Source organism: Magnolia sinica, chromosome 5, assembly GCF_029962835.1.
Source record: "Magnolia sinica isolate HGM2019 chromosome 5, MsV1, whole genome shotgun sequence".
Taxonomy (NCBI): domain Eukaryota; kingdom Viridiplantae; phylum Streptophyta; class Magnoliopsida; order Magnoliales; family Magnoliaceae; genus Magnolia; species Magnolia sinica.
Window position 1 is genome coordinate 49,366,043 of NC_080577.1, and position 20,793 is coordinate 49,386,835.

Consider the following 20,793-nt stretch of genomic DNA (forward strand, 5'->3'; position numbering starts at 1 on the left):
GGTCCAGTAAAAGGTCTTTGATAATTATTTACGGCATTGGCTTGTTCATTCAACACTCCTCGAAAGGCGGGTATTGTAGGACAGTTTTCAGTTGTGTGAATGTTGCAATCACAGATGCCGCAAACAATTTCATTGACCTTATCCTTCTTTCCTTCCATGGCCTCAACTTTCCTTATGAGCGTGGTCACTTTACACTTGAGATCATCCTCTTCTTTCAAGAGATATAATCCACCTTTTTCCTTTAATTGAGTCGGCGTAGACGTGGTGTTCGCCATTGGGTAATAGTCCTATGATTGTGTTTTTTCAGCGAGACTATCGAGGTAATCCCATACCTCGTCAACATCTTTGTTGATGAACTCTCCATTACACATTATCTCGACCATTTGGCGCATGAAAGATGTCAGTCCATCGTAGAAAAAATTTGTAATGCGCCACGTTTCAAATCCGAGTTGTGGGCATGAACTGACCAAATCTTTGAACCTTTCCCAACATTGGAAGAATGTTTCATCTTCCTTTTGGGCAAAGTTCATGATCTCTTTTCTGAGGGTAATTGTTTTATGATGTGGGAAGAATTTTTTTATGAATTCCCTTTGCATATCGTTCCATGTGCCAATGGATCTAGGACGCAGTGAATGTAACCACGTCTTAGCTTTCTCTTTTAAGGAAAAAGGAAAGAGTTTCAGCCTAATTGTATCCTCAGATACATTAGGAAAACATAATGTAGCTATAATCTCATCGAACTCTTTCAAATATAAATATGGACTTTCTGATTCAAGTCCATGGAATTTGGGAAGGAGTTGGATAACTCCTGGCTTGATGTCCATTTGTCCTGTGTTTTCAGGAAAAATCATGCATGAGGGCATACTCACTCCCGCCGGTTGTAGATAATCTCGTAAAGTACGAGGCGGGGGTGCCTGTTGCACCTCATTCTCATCTTGGGTATCCTCCACCCTGGGTGGTAGTGGAGGAGGTTGGTCTTCAGCCATAACCTCAGTTAACTCAGGGGATTTCGAGCGGTGTCTAGTCCTGCGATGGATAGTCAACCCCTCAACCAATCCTCCTTCAGTCAAGAGACGTCGAGTGTCGTCACGGGCCCACTTGGGCATGAAAACACTCGCAGCCCTTAATTAAAAACCTAATCCTAAGAAAGGAAAAGAAAATCTAGAAAGAAAGAGAGGGAGAGTTGGAAAGAAATTACCAAATTGAAGCCCCTAAGTTAAGGACCTGCAAAATAAAACAAGAATAAGTTAGATTCTAAAAAGGAGAAAAACAATCCTTAAAAGAAAGATAGAAGTGAACTAGCTTCTAAAAGAAAGAATTCCTAAAAGAAGATGAAAATTTCTAAAATAAATTAGGAGAGTCCTAAACTAGAAAGTAAATTACTAAAAGAGAATTGAAAAATAGAAATTAGGGAAGGAGTGTACCGAATTAGAGATTTCTATCTTAAAGGCCTACAAAATAAGAAGGTTAGTTTCTAAAAAAAAATTCTAAAACTAATTTAGGAAACAAATTAGATTTTAAAAGAGTTAAAATTAGAAAGTTACTAAAATAAAACAAAAATAGAAAGTTAATTTCTAAGAAGGGAAAGAAATAACCTAAATTCTAAAAATAAACTATTTCCTACAGAAGGGAGGATACTAGAATTAGAAAATTTCTAAAATTTAAACCCTAATTCTAAAAATATGAAAAAGTAGAGAGATTAGGAAGGAATTACCAATTGAGAAACTTATGTCCAGATCCTATAAAACAGGAAACAAGTTAGTTTTGAACTCAAATAAAAATAAATAAATAAATAAATACTAAGGTTAGTAAAATCCTAATCTTAAACTAATCCTAAAACCAATTAATTTCAGAAAATCGTAACCGTCAGTCCCCGGCAACGGCGCCAAAAACTTGTTCACTCCCCAAGTATAGGGTTGTGATGTAGTAATAAACTCGGTAAGACCGAGGTCGAATCCACAGGGACTGATACCTGTACGTTATCTGAAACCAAGTAGAACTAGAACTAGTCTAAGATGCGATCTAAACCAAATAGAATTTAGGAAATAATTGCGGAATAATTATATAAAACTTTAAGGAATTCAGAGAAAGGAAACTAGGGATTCAGAGGATCCACTTGTAGAGATCAGGGAGATCTTATGCTTGCATCAAGGATTCAAACTGAACTTACTTGATCTGATTTTCAAGAGATGAAAGGTATATGAATTAGAATGGATTCCATCATCCTACCATGCCCAGGAGACAAAGTAAATAACGGGATTAAACTAATTGCCAACCAATCGAAAGTACATGAAAGTTAGGAAGAGTACTATCATCCAACCATGCCCAGGAGACGATGGTGAACAACAGGGCCTCCTGACGTCATAAACATCAAAAGAGAAAAAAAAAGATATTCAAAGCCATTGTAAACCCATTGTAATTTCAGTCACAACAGACCATTAAAGACTGAGAAAATATTCTTTTAATAATCAACTCAAAACCAATTTCAGTTCATAAATTTAAATGAAAAGCAGGAAATAGTGTCTCCCATCTCGCTACAGGCTTCACCTCTTAGCCCTAGCTAAAAGGATTAGCCACACATGGATGGGCTGATTAAACAACAAAATAAAAATAAAAAGGAAAAGAAAAGAACAAGAAGAAGAGAGAGAAAAAACCCAGTAAAACCGGCCTCTGCTCCAGCGCTCCGTTATCCAGTAAAACCGGCCTCTGCTCCAGCGCTCCCTCTTCCTTTCTTCTTTTATTTTTTTTTCTTCCTTTCCTCCTCACGCTTCCCACGTTCCCAACAGCAGCCCCAACTCCCTGTTTTCTTTTTTTTTTCTTTTATCCTCAGCCGTGCACAGCAGCAGCAGCCCCCCGACTGCACTCTCTTCTTCACGTCCTCCTTTCTTCCAACCCAAAGATGATCCTCCGGCCCTCCTCCCTTCTCTCCTTTTATCCTTTTTAAAGATGGAAAAGCCCCCCTGGTGCTGTGGAGTCCTGAAGGGATTAGGCTGCGGAAAGCTTCGCAGCCAGCCTGCGTAAGAACGCAAAACAGTTTGCGTTTGAATGAAGTTTGAGATGGATGAACGTCCTAAGCTCCGATTTTGGCTTCTTGGTTGGGGTAAAGACCCACTTATAAGGATTTTGGACGGTTTGGATCGGCAATCCGGCAGTGATAGAGATCACGGGATGCCCCACAAGCTCCGATTTTCACGGTCGCACGCGGGCTGCGTAAACAGAGCCCGCATTGTTGCCGCTGGACTCTTGGTGGGGCCCATTTTTGACGTCTACGGAAAAATCCATGCCGTCCATTAGATGCGTGATGAAATTCCAGTCAAGAAGGACTGGTTTTTGTCGAGTGTTGGTGTGGTCCACCGATGTTTCTCTTCCACCGTCTATCGTCTGTTTTAACGCTCGAAAATTGATTTCCGATGTATCTCGAATCTTTTCCACCTAGGCCATGGTAACATGGACCCTGGGAATAGGATGAATGGTCCAGATTTTCCATCTGGAGAGCGAGTGGGGCCCACTGTTGAGAAACACAATGCACGGCGTAAAACGCTGTGCGTTTTGTTGAAATTGGAAGAAGAAGACGGTCAGAAGTCGGTTTGACCGACTTCTCGTTCCTGTGCACGGCCAGTGCACTTATGCACTATGCACACACACACCCCAATGGGGTCCATTATGATGTTTTTGAGAGATCCGCTCCGTCTATCCATTTTGTCAGCTCATTTAAACAGTTAAGCCCAAGATTGAAGCACATCCAGATCTCAGGTGGGCCCAAAATCAATGGTTTATGGGTTGATCTAAGCGTTAGGCCACTTCCAGAGGGATCCAATGGTTGAAATTTGACATGTACGGTTACTTTATGGTTCTCAGGCCACGTATGAAGTCTTGAACTGATCAGATGGTGGGAACCCTATGATCTTGCATTCTGGACACTTTTCAGGCCACTTGAGCTTCAGTTTCTCGATTTTCACGGACCCCTGGTGTATAATTCCGTCGCTCTTGGTCTCCTAGAGTCCGTTCCTTGCCTTGGTGCTTCTGGAGCGTCAAATCCATGCATTTACCACCCTTTTTCAGTCCAGGCTCTTAAACACACCCTGCATTACAAACACGATTAAATCAGGTCTTTAAACATTACTATGTTTGTAAATCCAGGTAACAACTGGGTCTGATATGCAATATTCGACCCTCAACAAGTAAGTTATAAGGCATCACCCCTAATGAAAGCAGTGGATAGGCAAGTTCAATTAATTATACTCGAGGTCACTCCACCTACAACCTACCAACTGGAGGGCTATTTTCAAAGGGGGTCCGGATTAGACGGTACGCCCCAACCCACACTGGGACCGCAGCAAGGCTACGTCGGTGTAGGCCGACAACTCGAATATAGTGTCTCATACCACCGTATTTAGCTCACGAGTTTGGGTTACTCACTAGTCACTATGAGGAGGCTCGTCACCCTAGTGTAGGCCGACAGCTCGACCACGGTGTCCCATACCACCATGCTCGGCTCATGAATCTTAGCGGATCATGGTACCATGGTTGAAACGGGCTTTTACATTGGTAAGTGATACCTTAGATTCAAGCAGTAGCGTCCATACATGGTAAACACATAATAGGCTAATCGGTTTATCAGATAAGTTCGACCGATACGAGCGTAAGCTAAATTAATTGACATAGAGCGCATAAGCACTCCACGTGGCCTAACTACTGTCGATAATCATCGTACGACTCGGATTCACTGAACACATCAAATGTGGCAAGACTAATTCAGCCACTCAAACAGAAATTGTTACCGATTGCCTGGACTACGTAGTAGTCCCAATCATACTCAAATGCAGCATGTGGAGACATGTGGTAATCATATAAGCATTTAACAAAGAATCCAAGTATAACACTCATTTGAGCATTTTATCAATATATTGAACATGCTACCGAACATTTCAATTCATTCACAAATTGCATAGTTGAAATTAAGATTACATGAAGGAAATTATATATATATAAGGTAATTGAGAATTCTATCTCAATACCCTTATTAAATACAATTCATCAAACAATATCTCATTCAAACATTTTATCAAACATATAGAACGTGTTATTATACATATGCATGTTATACATAAATCACGTAGTAGAAATTAAGACTACATGAAGGAAGTTATACATCTAGATAAGGTAGTTGAGAATCCTATCCCAACGCCCTTAATAAATACAGTTTATCGGACAATTTCTCATTCAGACATTTTATCAAACACTTAGACTACACATTACCACATATATGAACTAAATTAGTTATAGCATATATTATGGCAAATCTTTTCACAAAGGAGTTGTCATACATACAACACTCATGTATTCTAGGTTAATAGTCATGACAAGCACAAATCATGATTTCATATTCATTCGAACATTTCAACAAACACATGGAATGCATCATATATTCACATAGTTCACAGATGCATAGTTTATCAAACAAAACGTCGTAACCAAGATCATATGGCATCAATAAAGTCAGACATAAATCATTAGCTGACATTGAAAGCCTTGAAAACTATAAGCTAAACGTTTACAGTCCGCACCTTTCGTCGGATAACTCATTTCGAACTTGGTTCGAATCCTACATTCCCGTATACATAACAACGGGTACCTAAATCATGAAACGGGTTAGCTATTACGTTGATTACTCTATTTGGATTCCTAAATCAAGATTAGGGTTAGGATTTCTTACCCAAATTGAAGTTGGAATTGACGGTGTAGTGATGGTGGGGTGGCGATTCGGCTTATGGAGTCATTGGAGTGAATCCCAACAACGATCTCCCTATCTCTCTCTCTTCTCCTCACTCTTTTCTCTCCTTTTCTCTCTTCTCTCTCCTAGGGTTTGGCGAAATTCGTATGGGAGAGAGAGAGGTGGGTTTAAGGGCTATATATAGGCCTAAAAGTGATGTCAATGGCCCCATGGCCATGGTATACTTAGGTTACAGCCAAAAGGCGTCTAATTCGAGAAAACGAGACCCCTGGGAAGGTCCATTTCTCACATACATCATAGGAAAAGTTCCCTGATGATGGATCTACGCCAGGACTATGTTTATGGTGCGATCTGACAAATGGATCGGCTATAAAGGACCTATATCAGATCAACGGTTGTCGTTACTCGATCAGGGCCACAAGTATACCAATAAGTGCAGGGAAATTTTTCTGATTCATGGGTGTATTTGGGTCAAAATCTGATGGTCTGAAGTCTTCAATTTTACCTGCAAGCAAATGGCCCAATTTACTTAAGTTTGAGACTTTTTTCTAAAGATATTCGCATATCTCACACACTTTGCTTAAGGCTCAAGTTGTACGTTTTTGGATACTATTTAGGCTCGATTGCTACGCTGCATATCAAGCCTAATAATGTGGTCATAACAATATAGTTTCGCGGTAATTGGACTTTTGACGCATGGTCAAAGACCGATACGGTGTTTCTGTGTGCTCCCGAGAGCAACTGGGTTTTGAGGTTGCTCATAGGTTTTTAAGTAATGTTGAGTTAGTGATTTTAATTGTTTTGGGTCTTATAGTTTGTATAGAAAGTGGTTCAAGCCAAATCCGTTGATCATTTAGTTTAGTACTTAACTAAATTCTGCCCTATTGGCTATATGTTCTTAACACTTCTCAAAGGCGAAGTAATAAACTTTGGTTATAAGTGGTCAAGCCAACATGAAAGGAAAGTTGTGTAGTGGGTCTGAGCTGGATACATAGACCTTCTGCCTAGCTAGGATAGAAAATTTATCATATCAGTTCTTAATCCTAGTTGATCCCAATCTTCTGCTTGATCAAACCAATAAGTACATTAGTAACTACAAGGATTGAGAATTCGATTCAAACCGCGAATACTTCACTTATATATAGTTTCTCTACTCTATGTTCCCAATTATAATAGGTCCTTGGGAAGAAAATTCTAAGGGGTATATTGATTTGACCTAACGTTAAATCCATGGGATATATGAGTTTTCTCTGTGCGTGAATAGTTTCTAAGTCAAAACAGCTTTCTTAAGAGTTATTAAAGAAGCCTATAGGTTTTGAGGGGATCCAACGAAGGAATGAGGTCTCACTCCAACCTAATCAAGCCAACTAACTAAGTCTATTTTTCAATTATCTTAGCATAATCAGTCTTTTACATTCCTTAGTATAACCAGTAGTCTAGTCCTAACTTATGAGTAATGGTAATCCTATAGTTGTAATCCAAAGTCTACGCTCATATGCTAAATGATTTCATACCATTTCTAATACAAGAAATTGTTTTACCGCTTAGGGTCAAAAGTCGTCTGATTGGGATTGAGTTGCCCGAACTTAAATTTAACTGTACTCGAGCACTTCACACATGACCATACCAGCTTAGGAGGTCATATGGTTCATGTTATTAATTTATTAGATTTCCTAAACTGTCAGATTTTTCGAAATCTAGGAGTACCAACTTTAGGTCCCAAAAATCTAATTGTCCCAACATTTGATGGTCATTGTTGTGTATATAATCCTCAATCCCAACGTCCTAGTTATCTCATTACTCTGCTCTAAATTTCTTGGTTTGGATCCTTAAGCCTGCAGGGTCCATTTTTGTAGTCCAACGCGCCCGTATTCGCACCATTTGGATTCGTTTCAGGTTTGGAATTCGTTAACTAATGACTCAAACCCGTCGACTGATGGCCTAGAGGCGACCTAGGTCAATTCACATGATCAAAGATACATTGTGGACTAAATTACAGTATTCGGTCTCGCCTGTCGGTGAAACATTGGGATCCTATTGCGGTCTCTAAATTCCATCGATCCCTTCCTAAGTCAGAGTGCGTCGTGTTACCTATAACCCCGATCCAGTTTAATCTAAATCATGCTCTGATACCATCTTGTAATGCCCTGAAAATCGGGGGTCGATCAAAGCTCAACTCTCGAATTCGAACGCATCACTTATGCAACATAGATAATGATGATTAAATGTTGTCCATATTAGTACATTTAACATAAGTGAGATTACACTAAAACAGCATATCATACTCCAGAGATAATGTAATTTAGCAAGCGGAAGACTGAAATATATGTATTGAGATAAGTAAGCGGTTATCTACCTCCAGAGTATGATAATGTCACAGGGTTTAAATACATACATGTATGATTCCAAAATTTACAAAATATCAAAGCGTAACTGTCCAACTAATCCATGTAACCCTATAATCCTGTCGAATCAGAACAAGGTCTACGAAGACCCGCCTGATAGCTAAACATAGGAGAATTCCTCCTCCTCATCCATGATGTCCATTTCAGCTGCATAGATTTCGTCATTACCTGCATCTACAACAGAGTCTGGTTGGTCTTTTAAAACCATCCCAGGTGGGAATGAGTAGCTAATTCAGTGGAACTATAAAGCAAAGGTTAATATGTTATTAATTCAGTCAAGTAGTAATGACAAAGCAATATATCAAACAATCTTAGCTACTCTTATTAATGCAGGGATGATATACGGAATTGATGCATGCCCTCTCCTACACTCCCTCATCGACACCATCTCGCGGTCGTGCATGGCAACTCCCACTATGCACTTCCTCGCCAAAGTACATGTAGTGCAGTGCATGATAGTATTAGCTAAGTGCTTAGTTAGGCTTATTCATACAACAGATTCTGGAAGCTAAGGTACCTCCTTTTGTATCATTAACCCAACGGGGATCCATTTAGGGTCATCAATCCTAGTTAATCACATACGATAGGCAAGTTGTAAGGCATCAACCCTAATGAAAGCAATGGATAGGCAAGTTCAATTGATTATACTCAAGGTCACTCCACCAATGCCCTACCAACTGGAGCGCTATTTTTGAAAGGGGTCCAGATCAGACGGTATGCCCCAACCCACTCGGGGACCGGAGCCAGGCTGCGCAGGTGTAGGCCGACAGCTTCAATACAGTGTCCCATACCACTGTATTCAGCTCACGAGTTTGGGTTACTCACTGGTCACTACAAGGAGGCTCGTCACCCCAACATAGGCCGACGCTCGACCACAGTGTCCCATACCACCATGCCCAGTTCATGAGTCTTAGTGGATCGTGATACCATGGTTGAAACAGGCTTTTACATTGATAAGTGGTACCTTAGATTCAAGCAGTAGCGTCCATACATGGTAAGCACACAATAGGCCAATCGGTTTATCAGACAAGTTCAATTGGTACAAGCGTATGCTGAATTAATCGACATGGAGCGCATAAGCACTCCACGTGGCCTAACCACTGTCACAATCATCGTACGACTCAGATTCACCGAACGCATCAAATGTGGTGAGACTAACTCGACCACTCAAACAGGAATTGTTACCGATTACCTGGACTACGTAGTAGTCTCAATCATACTCAAATGTAACATGTAGAGACATGTGGTAAACATAAAGACATTTAACAAACAATCCAAGTACAATACTCGTTTGAGCATTTTATTAACATATTGAACATGCTACCGAACATTTCAATTCATCCATAAATTGCATAGATGAAATTAAGATTATAAGAAGGAAATTATACATATAGATAAGGTAATTGAGAATTCTATCTCAACACGCTTATTAAATACAATTCATCAAATAATATCTCATTCAGACATTTTATCAAACACGTAGAACATGTTATTATACATATGCATGTTATACATAAATCACGTAGTTGAAATTAAGACTACATGAAGGAAATTATACATCTAGATAAGGTAGTTGAGAATCTTATCCCAACACCCTTAATAAATACAGTTCATCGGATAATTTCTCATTCAGACATTTTATCAAACACTTAGACTACACATTACCATATATATGAACTAAATTAGTTATAACATATATTATGGAAAATCCTTTCACAAAGGAGTTGTCATACATACAACACTTATGTATTCTAGGTTAATAGTCATGGCGAGTACAAATCATGATTTCATATTCATTCGAACATTTCAACAAACACATGGAATGCATCATATATTCACATAGTTTACACATGCATAGTTTATCAAACAAAACATTGTAACTAAGATCATATGGCAGCAATTAAGTCAGACATAAATCATTAGCTGACATTAAAAGCTTTAAAAACCATAACCTAAAAATTTATAGTCCGCACCTTTCGTCGGATAACTCATTTCAAACTCAGTTCAAATCCTACGTTCCCATATACAGAACAATAGGTACCTAAATCATGAAACAGGTTAGCTATTACATTGATTACTCTATTTGGATTCCTAAATCAAGATTAGGGTTAGGATTTCTTACCCAAATCGAAGTTGGAATCGACAGTGTAGCGATGGTGGGGTGGCGATTCAGCGTATGGAGTCGTGGGAATGAATCCCAGCAATGATCTCCCTATCTCTCTCTCTTCTCCTCACTCTTTTATCTCCTTTTCTCTCATCTCTCTCCTAGGGTTTGGAGAAATTCGTATGGGAGAGAGAGAGGTGGGTTTAAAGGCTATATAAAGGCCTAAAAGTGATGTTAATGGCCCCAGGGCCATGGTATACTTAGGTTATAGCCAAAAGGCGTATGTTTCGGGCAAACAAGACCCCTAGGAAGGTCCATTTCTCACATAGATCACAGGACAAGTTCCCTGGTGATGGATCTATGCCAAGACTATATTTATGGTGCGATCTGACAAACGAATAGGCTGTAAAGGACCCGTATCAGATCAACGGTCGTCGTTACTCGATCAGTGCCACAAGTATACCAATAGGTGCAGAAAAATTTTCCTGATCCATGGGTGTATTTGGATTAGAATCTGACGGTCTGAAGTCAATTTCACCCGCAAGAGAATGACCCAATTTACTTAAGTTTGAGACCTTTTCCTAAAGATATTCGCATATCTCAAAAGCTTCGCTCAAGGCTCAAGTTGTGCGTTTCTGGATACTATTTGGGATCGATTCTCACGATGCTTGTCAAGCCTAATAACGCGGTCATAGCCTTATAGTTTCATGGTAATTGGACTTTCGACAAGCGGTCCAGGCCCGATGCGGAGTTTCAATGTGCTCCCGAGAGCAACTTGGTTTTGAGGTTGTTCCTAGGTTTTTAAGTAATGTTGAGTTAATGATTTTAATTATTTTAGGATTCATAGTTTGTATAGAAAGTGGTTCAAGCCAAATTCGTCAATCGTTTAGTTTAGTACTTAATTAAATTCTGTCGTAATAACGACCGAATAAGGTCCTAAGGTAGTTCTATACCCCTTTTTGGCACTTTAGTTTAGTATATTATTTTAATTATTTTTTTAGTAGTTCATCATCAAGTCTACTCTATCTCTATGAAATTTCATTAGATTTCCTATTGTAAAAAAATTCTAAAAATTCTAGAAGTAGCAGCTGTTCGGACCAATAATTTTTGGATAGTTGTCACATCAACCTATATTTAACTATATTAAAATTTTTATTATATTTTTCACTTATTTTTATATGAAACTAAACTTATCAAGCTTCAATCTTGCTTTGAATCACTTAAATCGGAGTTATGACGAGGGAGAAATGACTTTTTAAAGTCGGTCAAAAACTGTAGAAAACTGCAGCGAGGGTCCACCGACTTTTCGGTGCACTGGCAAGGCATCGTGGTCAGTGTGATGGCATCACGGTCTTCTGGACCCGACCTTGATGCATCATGGTTGGCGCGATGGCATCACACTCACCTGGTGGTGGTTTTACCATGCAGATTTTGAAACGGGCATATCTTTCAATCCTGATTGAGTTACGTGACATGCCATATATGAATTTGGGGTAGGAGAAGCTGATATATCCAAATAACCTATTTATTTTATGAGATTTCATAATTTTAATAGTAAAAATTTTATTTTATTTATATATTTACTATTTGTAGTAAATTTTAGTTTAAATATTATTTTTCATCATTTAAACTTTAGGATTTGTGTCTAATATGAAAGTACTTAGAAAAATTTGAAAAAAAAAAGTTGATGAAAGGTGAGATTTTTGAAGGAAATAGGTTGAAAGAGGATTTAAGACTTTAAGATTGAGTTTTGAGAAGTCGATAAGGTGTTATGACAGACCCATTGCCCAAGGACGTCTAACTCCAAGTTGGCAAAAATTTGGGACGTTATAATCTACCCCTCTTTTTTTAAAAAAATTCATCCCCGAAATTGACTAAGGCTTTTATTGGTTTCATATTCAACGAGCACGTTTGTGGATACACTAACATCGACTATTGTAATTCAGCTTGTACCCATTGTTAGGCCTATTCTTTAGTATGAATTAGTTTAACACTTGAACCCTAATTGCTTTCCTTCGATGACTTCATTATTGACATTCTAAGAAAGATTCAAATCCTAATTAGTGACATATCCTTACTCACAGCCTGGATCAATTTCCTTCGATCCTTGGCCAGTGGGGCAGGGGCCCACCATGCTTCCGCTACACCACTTTGATCAATTCAATGTATAAACCGATTTAACTAGATTAGGCTAAAAATGTTCTACCCCCTCAAAATTATTTCTACCCTAAAGGATCAAGAATCTAAGTCCCGATCCCTATGTCGGAACAAGGTGTAATGTAGGACCTATCCTTGACATAAAATGGGAAACAGTCTCTCTATACATTAGTCTTCTTTTCATCGATAATGTGTATTATGGCATTGGTACCTATGGTCATAGAAAAGAGCTAAAAATGATGGGTGTTGTGGTTGATTTCAAGGACGGGTGTGAGTTTGTGGCAAGATGCCTAATTCTACCAAAGAAGGACTTTTATTATGGTTCTGACTTATCCTCTTTAATCATGTTAGTTTAATACTATAAGATAATCTATACATTATTAGTACATATGAAATTTGGACAAAATAGGTTAACAGGCATACTATCTTTCTAAGCTCATATGCACAATATGTATGATAGAATGGTCTGTGATTCGGGACCTAATTCCTAACTGTCTGTTGCCCATTCGTAAAAAAATTTGGGCCTACAAAAAAAATCCCTATTGGCTATATGTTCTTAACACTTCTCAAAGGTGAAGTAATAAACTTTTGGTTGTAAGTGGTCGGGCCAACTCGGAAGGAAAGTTGTGTAGTGCGTATACATAGACCTTCTGCCTAGCTAGGACAAAAAATTTGTCGTATCAGTTCTTAATCCTAGTTGATCCCGATCTTCTGCTTAATCAGAGCATTAAGTTCATTGGTAACTACCAGGATTGAGAATTTGATTCAAACCACGAATACTTCACTTGTATATAGTTTCTCTACTCCGTGTTCCCGATTGTAATAAGTCCTTGGGAAGGTAATTCTAAGGGTGTATTGATTTGACCTAACGTTAAATCCAAGGGATATATAAGTTTTCTCTAACCGTGAATAGTTTCTAAGTCAAAACAACTTTCCTAAGAGTTATTAAAGAAGCCTATAGATATCGAGGGGATCCAATGAAGGAATGAGGTCTCACTCCAACCTAATCAAGCCAACTAACTAAGTCTATTTTTCAATTATCTTAGTATAATCAGTCTTTTACATTCCTTAGTATAACCAGTAGCCTAGTCTTAACTTATGAGTAGTGGTAATTCCATAGTTGTAATCCAAAGTCTACACTCATACGCTAGATGATTTCATACCATTTCTAATACAAGAAATTGTTTTACCACTTAGGGTCAAAAGTTATCTGATTGAGATTGACTTGCCCAAACTTGAATTTAACAGCGCTCGAGCACTTCACACATGACCATACCAGCTAAGGAGGTCCTCTGGTTCATGTTATTAATTTATTAGATTTCTTAAACTGTCAGATTTTTTGAAATCTAGGAGTACCAACTTTGGGTCCCAAAACTCTAATTGTCCCAACATTTGATGTTCATTGTTGTGTATATAATCCTCAGTCCTAAGGTCCTAATTATCCCATTACTCTGCTCTAAATTTCTTGGTTTGGGTCCTTAGGCCTGTAAGGTCCATTTTTGTGGTCCAACGTGCCCGTATTCATGCCATTTGGATCCGTTTCAAGTTTGGAATTCGTCAAATAACAACTTAAACCCGTCAGCTGATGACCTAAAGGAGACCTATGTTGATTCACATGATCGAAGATACGTTGTGGACTAAATTACGGTATTCGGTCTCGCCTGTTGGTGAAACATTAGGATCCTATTGCGGTCTCTAAATTCCATCGCTCCCTTCCTAAGTCAGAGTGCGTTAGAGTACATCGTGTTACCTATAACCCAGGTCCAGTTTAATCCAAATCATACTCTGATACCATCTTGTAACGCCCTGAAAATCAAGGGTCGAGCAAAGCTCAACTCCCAAGTTCCAATGCATCGCTTATGCAACATAGATAATGATGATTAAATGTTGTCCATATTAGTACATTTAACATGAGTGGGATTACACTAAAATAGTAAATCATACTCCAGAGATAATGTAATTTAGTAAGCGAAAGACTGAAATATATGTATTGAGATAAGTAAGCAGTTATTTGCCTCTAGAGTATGATAATGTCACACGGTTTAAATACATACATGTATGATTCCAAAATTTATAGAATATCAAAATGTAACTGTCTAACTAATCCATGTAACCCTATAATCCCATCGAATCAGAACAAGGTCTATGAAGACCCGCCTGATAGCTGAACATAAGAGAATTCCTCCTCCTCGTCCATGACGTCCATTTCAACTACATAGATTCCGTCATTACCTGCATCTACAACAGAGTTTGGTTGGTATTTTAAAACACCATCCCAGGTGGGAATGAGTAGCTAATTCAGTGGAATTATAAAGCAAAGGTTAATATGTTATCAATTCAATCAAGCAATAATGATAAAGCAATACATCAAACAATCCTAGCTACTCTTATTAATGCAGGGATGATACGCGGAAATAATGTATGCCCTCTCCTGCACTCCCTCAGCGACACCATCTCACGTTCGTGCATGGCAACTCCCACTGTGCACTTCCTTGCCAAAGCTCATGTAGTGCGGTGCATGATAGTGTTAGCCAAGTGCTTAATTAGGCTTATTCATACAGCAGATTGGGGAAGCTAAGGTACCTCCCTTTGTATCATTAACCCAAAGGGGTTCCATCTAGGGTCGTCAATCCTAGTTAATCACATACGATAGCCAAGTTGTAGGGCATCACCCCTAATGAAAGCAGTGAATAGGCAAGTTCAATTGATTATACTCGAGGTCACTCCACATGCCCTACCAACTAGAGCGCTATTTTCGAAGGGGGTGCGAATTAGATGGTACGCCCCAACCCACGCTGAGAGCGCAGCCAGGCTATGCCGGTGTAGGCCGACAGCTCGAATACAGTGTCTCATACCACTATATTCGGCTCACGAGTTTGGGTTGCTCACTGGTCACTACGGGGAGGCTCGTCACCCCAGTGTAGGCCGAAAGCTCGACCACGATATCCCATACCACCATGCCCGACTGATGAGTCTTAGTGGATCATGGTACCATAGTTGAAATGGACTTTTACATTAGTAAGTGGTACCTTAGATTTAAGCAATAACGTCTATACATGGTAAACACACAATAAGCCAATCGGTTTATCAGACAAGTTCGACCGGTACGAGCGTATGCTGAATAAATCGACATGGAGTGCATAAGCACTCCACGTGGCCTAAGCATTGTCGACAATCATCGTACGACTTGGATTCACCCAATGCATCAAATGTGGCGAGACTAATTTGGCCACTCAAACCAGAATTGTTATTGATTGCCTGGACTATGTAGTAGTCTCAATCATACTCAAATGCAGCATGTGGAGACATGTGGTAATCATATAGGCATTTAACAAACAATTCAAGTATGACACTCATTTGAGCATTTTATCAACATATTGAATATGCTACTGAACATTTCAATTCATCCATAAATTTCATAGTTAAAATTAAGATTACATGAAAGAAATTATACATATAGATAAGGTAATTGAGAATTCTATCTCAACACCCTTATTAAATACAATTCATCAAATAATATCGCATTCAAACAGTTTATCAAACACGTAGAACATGTATTATACATATACATGTTATACATAAATCACGTAGTTGAAATTAAGACTACATGAAGGAAATTATACATTTAGATAAGGTAGTTGAGAATCCTATCCCAACGCCCTTAATAAATGCAGTTCATCAGACAATTTATCATTCAAACATTTTATCAAACACTTAGACTACACATTACCACATATATAAACTAAATTAGTTATAGCATATATTATGGCAAATCCTTTCACAAAGGAGTTGTCATACATATAACACTCATGTATTCTAGGTTAATAGTCATGGCAAGCACAAGTCATGATTTCATATTCATTCGAACATTTCAATAAGCACATGGAATGCATCATATATTCACATAGTTCACAGATGCATAGTTTATCAAACAAAACGTCGTAACTAAGATCATATGGCAGCAATCAAGTTAGACATAAATCATTAGCTGACATTGAAAGCCTTGAAAACCATAACCTAAACGTTTATAGTCCGCACCTTTCGTCGAATTACTCGTTTTGAACTCGGTTCGAATCCTACATTCCCGTATACAGAACAACTGGTACCTAAATCACGAAATAGGTTAGCTATTATGTCGATTACTCTATTTGGATTCCTAAATCAAGATTAGGGTTAAGATTTCTTACACAAATCGAAGTTGGAATCGATGGTGTAGCGATGGTGGGGTGGCAATTCGGCGTATGGAGTCGTGGGAGTGAATCCCAGCAATGATCTCCCTATCTCTCTCTCTTCTCCTCACTCTTTTCTCTCCTTTTCTCTCTTCTCTCCTAGGGTTTGGAGAAATTCGTATGGGAGAGAGAGAGAGTGAGGTGGGTTTAAGGACTATATATAGGCCCAAAAGTGATGTCATTGGCCCTAGGGCCATGGTATACTTATGTTACAGCCAAAAGGCGTCGGTTTGGGGCAAATGGGACCCCTGGGAAGGTCCATTTCTCATATACATCATTGGGCAAGTTCCCTGATGATGGATCTACGCTAGGACTATGTTTATGGTGCGATCTAACAAACGGATCAGCCGTAAAGGACCCATTCAGATCAACGATCGTTGTTACTCGATCAGGGCCACAAGTATACCAATAGGTGCAGAAAAATTTCCCTGATCCATGAGTGTATTTGGGTCCGAATCTGACGGTCCGCAGTCAATTTCTCCCTCAAGAGAATGGCCCAATTTACTTAAGTTTGAGACCATTTTCTAAAGATATTCACATATCTCACACTCTTCGTTCGAGGCTCAAGTTGTGAGTTTTTGGATACTATTTGGGTTCAATTCTCGTGATGCTTATTAAGCCTAATAACACGGTCGTAACCTTATAGTTTCGCGGTTATCGAACTTTGGACACGCGGTCCAGGCTCGATAAGGAGTTTCTATGTGCTCCCAAGAGCAACTGGGTTTTGAGGTTGCTCCTGGGATTTTAAGTAATATTGAGTTAGTGATTTTAATTATTTTGGGTCTGGTTGTTTATATAAAAAGTGGTTCAAGCCAAATCCGACGATCGTTTAGTTTAGTACTTAACTAAATTCTTCCCTAATTACGACCAAATAAGGTCCTAAGGTAGTTCTATGACCCTTTTTGCACTTTTAATTAGTATATTATTTTAATTATTTTTTTATTCATTCATCATCAAGTCTACTCCATCTATATTAAATTTTATTAGATTTTGTATTGTAGAAAAATTCTAAAAATTCTAGAAGTAGCAGCTGTCTGAACCAAATATTTTTGGATAGTTGTCACACCAACCTAGATTTAACTATGTGAATATTTTTATTATATTTTTTACTTATTTTTATATGAAGCTAGACTTATCAAGCTTCAATCTGGATTTTGAATCACCTAAATCAGAGTTATAACGAGGGAGATATGACTTTTTGAAGTTGGTCAAAAACTATAAAAAACTACAGCGAGGGTCCACCGACTTTTCGGTGCATCGACGAGGCATCACGGTCAGCGCGATGGCATCGCGGTCTGCTGGACCCGACCGCCATGCATCGTGGTTGGTGTGATGGTATCGCGCTCACCTGGTGGTGGTTTTGCCATGCAAATTTTGAAACGAGCATATCTTTCAATCCGAATTGAGTTACGCGACGTGTCATATATGAATTTGGGGTAGGAGAAGCTGATCTATCCAAATAACCTATTTATTTTGTGAGATTCCATAATTTTAATGGTCAAAAAACTATTTTATTTATATATTTACTATTGGTAGCAAATTTTAGTTTAAGTATTGTTCTTCGTCATTTAAGCTTTAGGATTTGTGTCTAATATGAAAGTACTAAGAAAAATTTAAAGAACAAGGTGATGAAAGATGAGATTTTTGAAGGAAATGGGTTAAAAGAGGATTTGAGACTTTGGGATTGAGTTTTGAGAAGTCGATAAGATGTTATGATAGACCCATTGCCCAAGGACGTCTAACTCCAAGTTGGTAAAAATCTGAGACGTTACAATGTAGGCCTTGCATTGCATAGTCTTAGTTTAGCTAACATCATTTATGGACTTGCCAATTTAGTCTTCCATCATTTTTGCTTACTCTGATAATTGTATGTTTACCACATATATTATGTATACATGCACGCATTCTCTAAGCTTCGTAGTAAGCTTATGCACATTCATTACGTGCAGGTTATGCTAGACCGCAACAGCATTAAGGCAGGAGCATGAGCCCGATCTTTTGGAGTTTCGTTATATCATGTATTTTCCTTTCAGCATTGTACTCAAAGATTATATTTATCATGCCCCAAACCCGGAGATCGGACTCCCAGGAATCCCAATCACTGAATTCGGTGCCGACAGCCTCCATAGTACCCCATTCTTGGCTCCCAGCGCTCATACACCAGGTTCCGAACCTGGGATCCTATAAGGAGGATTTTCCAACGTACATTTATCTCGTAAGAAGCATAACTACACGTATACCCAAATCACAAAGGCAACATCATCACCACATATCCACTAATATAAAATTTTGAATACAGTACTGAAATAGAAATACATATATCAATAATCAAAGCTCCAGAAGATGGCTGCACGCTCCAAGCTCAACGCTGCTGCGACCTAACACCACGTACACGCATCTATCGTGCATAAGCTTATAAAAAGCTTAGAGGGTAGTGAAAGTGTGTGCACAAGGTAAGCAAATATATATCAGAGTAAGCAAAAATACTGGTAAGATCATGAATCATACGATATCAGAATATGCAATGTGGATTGACTATGCAAATGTGGAATCATAGAGAGCTAAATATCAGATGCTGATGATGTAATGCAATATGCAAATTCTGAAAAGCCATGAATACCATCAACCTCATCTAGGCCATACATCAAACTTACGCATATCGCGTGATCATGTGGGGATAACTCCGTCTCACAAGGAGTCTCATAAACATCTCGGCCCAATGGCATCTACTTTAATCAATCATCCATAAAATGCATAAGAATGATGGGAGTCCACAGAAGAACGGCGGATCTACTCCAAATATCAAAAATAGGGTCACTGATTTAAAACGCATCACGATAATTAAGGAAAGAATCTAACTTATAGCCACCACAACATCGGATGATGCTTCCGATGTGGGACAAAGTTCTACCTTCACTGTGTGCATAGTAGCCTGCCAGCACAGTAGTCTACCAATCACTGGTATCTCGCTCAGGTCCTCATGCCCCGCCCACTCAGTGTCCACCCACGTGCGCCCGCCCACATGTGATCACAGTGATAGAGCGTCACAATATCCCCCACCAAGGGTAGATCCGAGTCTAAGTGCAATAAGTGGGCTTCCTTACCCTCTCTATCGCGCAATAAACTAGACTTCATTATGGGGCCCAATATATACACAAGGTGTACTCCAAGGTGTAGGTATCATGATGTTATGCTGTCACATACTCATAATCGACATCGATAATCAACCTCGACAATCGGAATCGGCCTCGATAATCGGAATCGTCCTCGACAATCAGAATCGGCCTTGATAATCGGCCTCGGCAATCAGAATCGGCCTCGACAATCGGAATCATCCTCGACAATCAGAATCACCCTCGATAATTGGCCTCGGTAATCAGAATCGGCCTCAACAATCGGAATCGGCCTAACAAAGGGCCTAAGGGAAGGTCACAATGTGGACATTCAACCATCATTGCTCATCAATGTGGACATTTAACCAACATTACTCCCAAGGAGTGGCCCACATAAATCCAAATGTATCGTGGGTCCATGGCCTCACACAAGGGCCTAATATACATCGCAATGGGCCTCATACAAGGGATACATACACATCACTATGGCCGCATCATATGGTCCTAATACACGTCACAATGGGCCCATGACATGAGCTTAATACACATCACAATGGGCCGCATGACATGGGCCTAATACACATCACAATGGGCCTCATATGCATCAAGTGGGCCACATATACATGGGCCCTGAATACATCAAATTGGGCCACATCATGTGGGCCTTAAACACATCAAATTGGGCCGCATCATGTTGGCCTCAAATACAACAAGTGCGCCGCATCAAAGGGCCACACCAATGGACCTCATATACACAATAGGTGGGCCCTGCTCATGGGCCTCAAATACATCATAATGGGCCTTGCCCATGGGCCACAAATACATCACAATGGGCCTTGCCCATGGGCCTAAGATTCAAGCAGGTGGGCCTCATCATATGGGCCTAATACAATCAAGTGAGCCTCATACCTGGGCCTCATGTACATCAAAACGGGCCGCATCCCATGGGTCATACATACATCACATGGGCCTCAGTACATGGGCTTCATATTCAACACGATGGGCCGCTCAATGGGCCACACTAATAAGCCAATATACATCAAGGTAGGGC

General features: G+C 39.4%; 1 non-coding gene across 1 annotated transcript; it reads left to right on the forward strand.

The window, feature by feature from the left end:
* The first annotated feature begins 441 nt into the window (after window positions 1-441).
* On the forward strand, window positions 442-548 carry LOC131247758 (small nucleolar RNA R71). Its single transcript, XR_009172028.1, has one exon. It is a non-coding gene; the product is annotated as a small nucleolar RNA R71 (small nucleolar RNA).
* The last annotated feature ends 20,245 nt before the right edge of the window (window positions 549-20,793 follow it).